This window comes from Sapajus apella, unplaced genomic scaffold (assembly GCF_009761245.1).
Source record: "Sapajus apella isolate SASKATOON/1434 unplaced genomic scaffold, GSC_monkey_1.0 scaffold5, whole genome shotgun sequence".
Taxonomy (NCBI): Eukaryota; Metazoa; Chordata; class Mammalia; order Primates; family Cebidae; genus Sapajus; species Sapajus apella.
Window position 1 is genome coordinate 6,630,270 of NW_022436945.1, and position 9,327 is coordinate 6,639,596.

Here is a 9,327-nt window from a genome sequence, read left to right on the forward strand (position 1 = left end):
CTGAGGCTCTGCAGTGGGATTATCAGGGGTTATACATATATTCTCAAACACAAGAAGTTAACACAAACCCTAAATAAAAGGAAGAATAAAAAAGTATGCCCCATTTCCAACTTCAAAATATTTACAGTGAGATTCACAATTTTTAATTCTTAATTTATGAATGCCTGCTGAAAATACATACCATTTTTGTAAAGTGTTAATTTTCTAAAAGTTCTCCATTACAGAATTTTTTTGCAGTATTAATTCATTAGGCTAAAAGAATGACTCTGGCTGGGCATGGTAGCTCAAGCCTGTAATCCCAACATTTTTACACTTTTTGTAAAAATACAAAAGTTAGCCGGGTGTGTTGGCATGCACCTATAGTCCCAGCTACTTGGGAAGCTGAGGCAGAAGAACCACTTGAACCTGGGAGGGGGAGGTTGCAGTGAGCTGAGATCACGCCACTGCACTCCAGCCTGGGTGACAGAGCAAGACTCCATCTCAAAAAAAAGAAAAGAAAAAGAAACAAAAGTATGCCTTTTCTACATGCTAAGAAAAATAAATATCTGGAAACATATATCTACATGTGTTTATATATATTTTAACATACCTACATGTTAAAATATATGTATTTTCAGATTTTTATATATACATACATATATATATGTGTGTGTATATATAGCAAGTTCATGACGTTATCTTTGGGTGGTTGGTGACTTAAAACCCTTTTTGTTGGTGGTGGTGTATCTGATTTTTCCATAAATGTACATTTGGAAAAAGAATAGAGAACAATAAACTAAAAAACAAAAACCCCAAATTCTATTTTCCCCTGTCTAAAATTCCTCCCATTTTAAATTGAGGAAGAAAACACAGGACAGAGGATAGAGGTTGGCGAAGAGATTTCCCTGAGACTGAATCCAAATTGCACGGATTTCCAATGTGCTTAATTGAGGAGGGTGGTGATGGATGGAGAAGTCTCCCTGCAATAAGTTTTCTCCAGAGGACTTCCTTTTTTTTTCCCAGGGCAGCTGATGGCCTGAAAATAAGATTAGAGAGCCTGTACCTTCTCCTAATTATACACTACAGATCCACAGTTCCGTCTTTGGAATTCCAAAATCCAAATACTTAGAAAATTAAAAATTGGAAGCTTTCTTCAAGACTCATTTGGATACAAAAACATAACTTTTTACTGACAGCTTTTAGCCCATTTTGGGTGATAATTAATACATTTTTTGAAGAAGTAGTATGGCCGGATTACTGTATACAGTGATCTGCTTTCCTAAAATTTAAATAATTCTACATTCCAAACTGCATCTGACCCTAGAATCTTGGCTGAGGGCTCAGTGACCTGTACCAAACTAAAGATTTGGTGCCATTTAAACCTTACAAAGGGTCATGGCTTAATAGTTTACACGAACAATATCTTCCTCAATTTTCCAGCTAGGATTATTCCTCATGACATATATCATGTGGATTTTTCAAAGGAATGCAGAGTACAATCTTGGGAGGACAAGACTAAGAAGAAAACCTCATGGAAAAAGCAAAATATTAAAACAAGTAAAAAATAATTGTCAAATAAATAAACCACTTTTTCCTCTTTGCCCAGAAAATAGCCCTGCATTTCAAATTACAGCTGCCCTTGCAAGTTCTTTTTTGTTGTTGTTGTTCAAACCCTACACATTTTAAAGCAAGTCCTTATTTTATACATCCAGTTCTCTTATTGGCAATATTTTTATGAATAGGATACACATATAAGATGACAGAGTTGGGCGTATTTTTACAGAGAGGTGTTCTAACCTTCACACACATTCTAGGTGATGGTTACATTCCATAGGATGCCAGAAAGCAAATCAAGAAGAGAAACTACTTTAAGCATCCTAACTTGGGCAAATGTATCTCTTTTATCATTTTTTTTTACCTTGCAACACAAAGAAGGTATATGAAGAAAGACATTGGTGAGCTTATTAATATAGGACAGGCTAGTTCAAGGAGAGGTAGGCAGATAATCACGTTGTAATCAAAATTCTGGGGCATTTTGTCCTATCAGGTCACAAACTCATCAAAACAATTTTCAGTCTCAGTTACAGACTTAGACAGGACTGGCCTCTTCTTCACCCTGATGGCTCACACCATCTGCAGATCAGTGCAGTAAGTTAGATCCAGCTTCAGCTAACGTAAGTCAACCAAGGGGTCATACCTGCAGAAAAAGATTCACGCATTGACAATTTCACAGAGCAAAATTTGGCGATGTAATTTTTCGAGAGTTAATTGCCTTGGTTTTTGTCTTCTATATGAGTACCAATCTCTGCAAAGGAAAAACAGACAAAAATGACTTCTAACTCAACCCTGTGTCTAGAGGTTTATTAACGCCTTCTCTTGATTCAGAATCTGTGAGCCCGGAGCTTAGCTAAGATGCAAAGTACCAGTGAACAGTTCAAGATTGTACAAGGAAGAAATTGTGGGAGAAGGTAATGTGAGGGACAAGAGGAGACAACTGAGGCATCTTTGTCGAAAGGGAATCTAAGGAGAGAGGGCAACAGCAGGAGCAATGAAGTCAGAGGGGCCCAGGCAAATCCGGGCTCTGAGATGAGGAAGCTGTGTGTCCTGGAGCTGCTTGTTCAGACACTCTGAGCAGTTTCTTGATATTCAAAATAAAGATATTCAGAACTGTCCTGCTGACTTGAGGATTAAATGTAATTACATATGTGAAGAATTGAACAAAGTACCAGGCATGTAAGAACTCAATAAATTGTGCTTGTACTATTCCCCCTAATATTGCCCTAATATCTCACCACTCCCCCTGCTTTCCTTGCACTGAAAATGACAAGTCATAGTTTCAGGCTTACCTTTGTGAGTAAGGAGAGCTGTCTCTCCATCATTCTTGCAGAAGCCTCATAATTGAAAACTGAAATAAAATGTTTACTCTTCATGTTTTATTTTAACCAGCCAACAAAATTTTTTATCCACCTTTGCACTGCAGAAACCCTACCGCTGATGGCAGGGAAGCAGACAAGAAGCTCTTAGATGTCTCAGATTCTTCAGTTCTCTGCTGCTTGTTAAAATTCTGTCTCACCTCTAGCCTAATTCCACATACTCCTGACTGCGAAGCCTACAGAGCAGAGCCCTTCCGGTTTTAATCATTTATTCATCAAACCTTTATTGAGCATCTTCTACATGCCAGGCACTGCACCATATTCCAGAGCAGCTCAGGCGCACACAGACCACACACACACACACACACACATACAATCATGACACAATGAGGAAAATACAATGCTAGCTTATCAGGAAGCAGCAAGGAGAGGACATGTCCCACTCAAGTGGGTGTGGAGGGGCAGCAAGAAAGAAAGTTGTAGAATGGAGCTTCCTTATCATGCGGCTTAGAGGGGCAAGACTTTCCCAAAGCCCTTCCTCTCATTCAAGGAAACTTCCAACTATGCAACCTGTCATTTGCTGTTTTCCTGTCATTTATCATTATTAATACTCACTTCCCCTCTCCCCTTGTTTTCATTCATTGCTCTATCTCTAGCATCTTAGAAAACTGTCTGGAGCTAGTAAGAGGCATACTCCATTTGACGGCACTTCATTTTATCGTACCTCCCAGATACGGTGCTTTTTAAAAATTGAGGGCTGTAGCAACCCTGCATTGAGCAAGTCTATCAGCGCCATTTTTCTAACAGCATGTGCCCACTTTGCGTCTCTACATAACGTTTTGATATTCTGTCAGTATTTCCAACTTTTTAATTATTATTGTATCTGCTGCAGTGATCCATGATCAGTGATCTCTGATGTCACTATTGTAATTAGTGAAGGTCAGGAATTGCACCCACGTAAGGCAGTGAACTTAACCAATAAATGTTGTGTGTTCTGACTGCTCCACCACCCAGCCATTCCTCCTTTTCTCCCCGTCTCCTCAGGCATCTCTATTCCCTGAGACAAAACAACATTGAAATTAGGCCGATTAACAACCTTACAATGGCCTCTAAGTGTTAAGTGAAAGGAAAAATCACACATCTCTCACTTTAAATCGAAAGCTAAAAATGATCAAGCTTAGTGAGGAAGGCAGGTTAGAAGCTGAGATAAACCAAAAGCTATGCCTTTTATGCCAGTTAGCCAAATTGTGAATGCAAAGGAATAGTTCTCAAAAGGAAATTGAAAGTGCTACTCCAGTGAGCAAACGAATGATAAGACAGTGAAACAACCCTATTTCTGACATGGAAAAAGTTTTAGTGGCCTAGATAGAAGATCAAACCAGCCACGTTTCCTTAAGCTAAAGCCTAATCCAGAGAAAGGCTCTAAGAATCTCTTTAATTCTATGAAGGCTGAGAAAGGTAAGGAAGCTACAGACAAAAATTTTAAAGCTAGCAGTTTAGTTCATGAGGTTTAAGGAAAGCGGCTGTCTTGTAACACGAAAGTGCAAGATAAAGCAGCATATGCTGATGGAAAAGCTGAAACATGTTATCCAGAAGATCTATTTAAAATCATTGATGAAGGTGGCTACACTAAACAACAGATTTTCAATGTAAATAAAACATCCTTCTACCGGCAGAAGATGTCATCTAGGACTTTCATAGCAAGAGAGAAGTCAGTGTCTGGCTTCAAAACTTCAAAGGGTAGGCTGACTCTCTTCTTAGGGGCTAATGTACCTAGTGACTTTAAATTGAAGCCAATAATCACTTATTCCAAAAATCATAAGACCCTTAATAATTATGCTAAATCTACTATGCTTGTGCTCTATAAATGGAAAAACAAAGCCTGGAGGACAGAACATATGGTTACAGCATTATTTACTGAATATTTCAAGCCCACAGTTGAGATCTACTACTCAGAGAAAAAGTTTTGTTTCAAAATATTACTACTCTCTGACAATGCACTTGGTCACCCAAGAGCTTTGATGGAGACATACTAGGAAATTAATGCTGTTTTCACACCTGCTAACACAATATTAATTCTATAACCCATGGATCAAGAAGTAATCTCAACTTTCAAGTCTCATTATTTAAGAAATAAATTTCATAAAGTTTTAGTTGTCATAGATTGTGATTCCTCTGATGGATCTGGGCAAAGTAAATTAAAAGCCTTCTGAAAAGAATTCACCATTCTAGATACAATTAAGAAGATTTGTAATTCACGAACAAAGGTCAAAATACCAACATTGTCTTAGTTTATTCTCATACTGCTATAATGAACTACCCAAGACAGAATAATGTATGAAGAAAAGAGGTTTAATTGGCTCACAGTTCCACAGGCTATATAGGAAGCATGACTGGGAGGCCTCAGGATACTTGCAGTCATGGCAGAAGGTGAAGGGAATGCAATGTGCCTTACCACGGTGGCAGAAGACAGAGGGCAAGGAAGAAAGTGTAACCATTTAATGGGTTCATCTTGCCCACTGCATAGACAGAACCAGTTTATCAAGACAGGGGAATTGCAATGGAGAAAGAGTAATTCACGCAGAACCAGTTGTGTGTGAAACCAAAATTTTATTATTACTCAAATCAGTCTCCTGGAGCATTCAGGGACCAGAGTTTTTACAGAAAATTTTGGCAGGTAGGGGCTTGGGAAGTGAAGAGTGCCAATGGGTCAGTCTGGAGATGGAATCATGAGGGCTCGAAGTTGGGTTTTCTTTTTTATTTTTTTGAGATGGAGTCTCGTTCTGTTGCTCAGGCTGGAGTGCAGTGTCACAATCTCGGGTCACTGCAACCTCCACCTCCCAGGTTCAAGCAATTCTCTTGCTTCAGCCTCCTGAGTAGCTGGGATTATAGGCACATACCACCATGTCCAGCTAAATTTTTGTATTTTTAGTAGAGACAGAGTTTCACTATGCTGATCAGGCTGGTCTCAAACTCCTGATCTCATAATTTGCCCACCTCGGCCTCCCAAAGTGCTGAGATTACAAGTGTCAGCCACTGTACCCAACCATTGAAGTTGGATTTTCTTAATGTCTTCTGTTTCTGGGTGCAATGGCAGAACTGGTTGGACCGGTATTACTCGTCTGGGTAGTGTCCGCTGAACCCTCAAGTGCAGGGTTGCAAAATATCTCAAGCACTGATTTTAGGTTTTACAATAGTGATGTTATCCCCAGGAGCAATTTGGGGAGGTTCAGACTCTTGGAGCCAGAGGCTGCATGACCCCTAAATTGTAATTTCTAATCTTGTAGCTAATTTGTTAGTCTTGCAAAGGAAAACTGCAAAGGCAAGAAGGGGGTATTTTCAGGAAAGGGCTATTATCAATTTTGTTTCAGATTCAAACCATGAACTGAATTCCTTCTTAAAGTTAATTCAGCCTATGCCCAGGAATGAACAGGTACAGCTTAAATGTTAGAAGCAAGATAGAGTCAGTTAGGTCTGATTTCTCTCATTGTCAATTTCCTCAGTTATAATTTTGCAAAGTCAGTGTCAGAAGTTCTACACACTTTCAAACAATCAGATCTCATGAGAACTTTATCAGGAGAACAGCAAGGAAGTCCACCCCCATGATCCAATCACCTCCCACCAGGTCCCTTCCATGACATGCAGGAATTACAGCGCAACATGAGATTCAGGCAGGTACACAGCCAAATCATATCAAACGTTAACAGAGTTCAAAAGAAGTTGATTTCAACCCTCACGGATGACTTTGAGGGGTTCAAAACTTCAGTGGAGGAAGTACCTGCAGGTGTGGTTGAAACAGTAAGAGAACAGGAATTGGAAGTGGAGCCGAAGATGTGACTGAAATGCTGCAATGTCATAATAAAACTTTAAAGAATGAGGTAGTTGTTTCTTATGAATAAAAAAAAAATGGTTTCTTGAAATGGAATCTACTCCTGATGAAGATGCTATGAACATTATTGAAATAAAAACAAAGACTTAGAATATTATATAAACTGAGTTGATAAAGCAGTGGTAGGGTTTGACAGATTGATTCCATTTTGAAAAAAGTTCTACTGTGGGTAAAATGCTATCAAACAACATTGCATGCTACAGAGAAATTTTCCATGCAGGAAAATGTTAGTTGATAGGTTATTGTCATCTTATTTTAAAGAAATTGTCACAACCATCCCAACTTTCAGCAACCACCACCCTCATCAATCAGCAGCCATCAGCATGGAAGCAAGGCTCTCTACGAGCCAAAAGATTATATTTGCTGAAGGCTCCAGTGATCATCAGTATTTTTAGCAATAAAGTATTTTTTTTTTTTTGAAGCGGGGTTTCGCCCCTTTAACCCAGGCTGGAGTGCAATGGCACGATCTCGGCTCACCGCAACCTCCGCCTCCTGGGTTCAGACAATTCTCCTGCCTCAACCTCCTGAGTAGCTGGGATTACAGGCACGCACCACCATGCCCAGCTAATATTTTGTATTTTTAGTAGAGATGGGGTTTCACCATGTTGACCAGGATGGTCTCGATCTCTTGACCTCTTGATCCACCCGCCTCGGCCTCCCAAAGTGCTGGGATTACAGGCTTGAGACACTGCGCCCAGCTAAAGTATTTTTAAATTAAGGTATGTACATTGTTTTTTAGACATAATGCATACTTAATAGATTATAGTGTAAACGTAACTTTTATAGGTACCAAGAAACCAAAATATTTGTGGGACTCATCTATTGCAATATTTGCTTTATTGAAATGAACCCGCAATATCTCTAAAGAATACCCACAAATGTTTGTTATGGGCTACCTTGCGCCCCCTAAAATTCGTGCTGATGTCCTAACCCTAGTGTCTCAATAGGTGATTATGTTTGGAGATAGGGTATCTAAAGTTATTGTTAAGTTACTAAGTTAATATGAGGTTATAAAAGTGGATCTTAATCCAATATAAATGGTATTCTTAAGATTAGGACACAAGCACCAAAGGAAGACAATGTAAAGACATAGGGAGAAGACAACAACCATCTGCAGGCCAGGGAGAGAGGCCTCAGGAGAAACTGTCCCTGTGGACACCGAGATCTTAGACTTCTAACAACTAGACTGTGAGAAAAGATATTTTTGTTGTGTAAGCAATGCAGTTTGTGGTATTTTACTATGGCAACTCTAGAAAACTGATGCAATGCTCAATGTCTCCATTAAATAGTGCAAACATCATTCATATATATATATATATATATGCACACACACACACAGTTTGTGTGTGTGTGTGTGTGTGTGTGTGTGTGTGTGTGTGTGTGTGTAAGACCTCAAAGTGTGTAGTGCTGGCAGGTTGCTAGCTTACTAACTGGAACATAGTAAATGCTCAGCAAATGTGTATGAGATTGTTGGTTAACATTAACTCATCTCCAATATCAGACTGGAAGTTTTCCTTCTTATTTTAAAGTAGCAAAGTTTTGTTCAACTTGGGCCCCAAGATTTAATTGCAGGTGATAATAAAGGAGCAGGAAGAGATGAAAACTAACATTTACTAATCACCTTCCTTGTGCCACACAATGGGCTGACAGTTTTTTAAAAACTATTTCGTTTAATTATCACTTGCAATCTATGAGAGAGATATGAATACCCACTTTACAGGTGGTAAAACTGAGGCTCAAAGAGCTTTGGTAACTTGCCTAGGGTCTGATGTCATGTCCAGTGTTGCTTATCTAATAATTGATGCTAACACAGCATTGTTCTTGTCCTTGGACACTTTTATGACTGTTACCTCATTGACCCCTCTCAGCAATTCTGTGGTTCAGAAATCCTGAGTGACTTTCCCAGGGTAATGTGTGCTTTCTTTATTTATATATATATTTAATTTAAATTATCCTATAGACATAAAATTTATAGTAAGAGCATGTGACTTGTGGTATATGTTAGACACAAAGTAAAAGGAACATACATGGATTAAACATAGATAAATAAATGGAACAAGTAAGAGTGTTTCCGGAAGGAAAGAGATGGAAAGATCCATTCACATGGTACAATTATACCAGTGGCAGGCTGATAGCGCACATCATCCCTATGATGATGTGATGGCATTGCTAATACTATTACAGTCCCGTGTGGTTCTATGTGCATCCTGCTCGAAAAATGCAGATAAAAGGCTTCTCAGCAGACCATGGGCAAGACTCTCGTCCGGGTACACTTGCCACTCCTCTTGCCACCCCTCCTCCTTGCATCTCCCCAACAGAACAAGGGCTGTTGCTTCCAGGTTCTGCCAATCTGCTATGTCTCTTACTAAATCTCATTTCTGGTCCTTGAAATCACATGAACAGTAGGGAAAGCATGTGAACGAATGGAGGGCTGGGTGGGAAAAGGGAAGACATATGGAATTGAACCAGCCCAGAATCTGGGTGGCATGGCCCTTCTGCCCTACTGGTAACCCATCCTAAGTGTTCTAACCTATACTGCCACTTTTCCAATACATTTCACTGAGTTTTTAGAATTAATCAAATAAA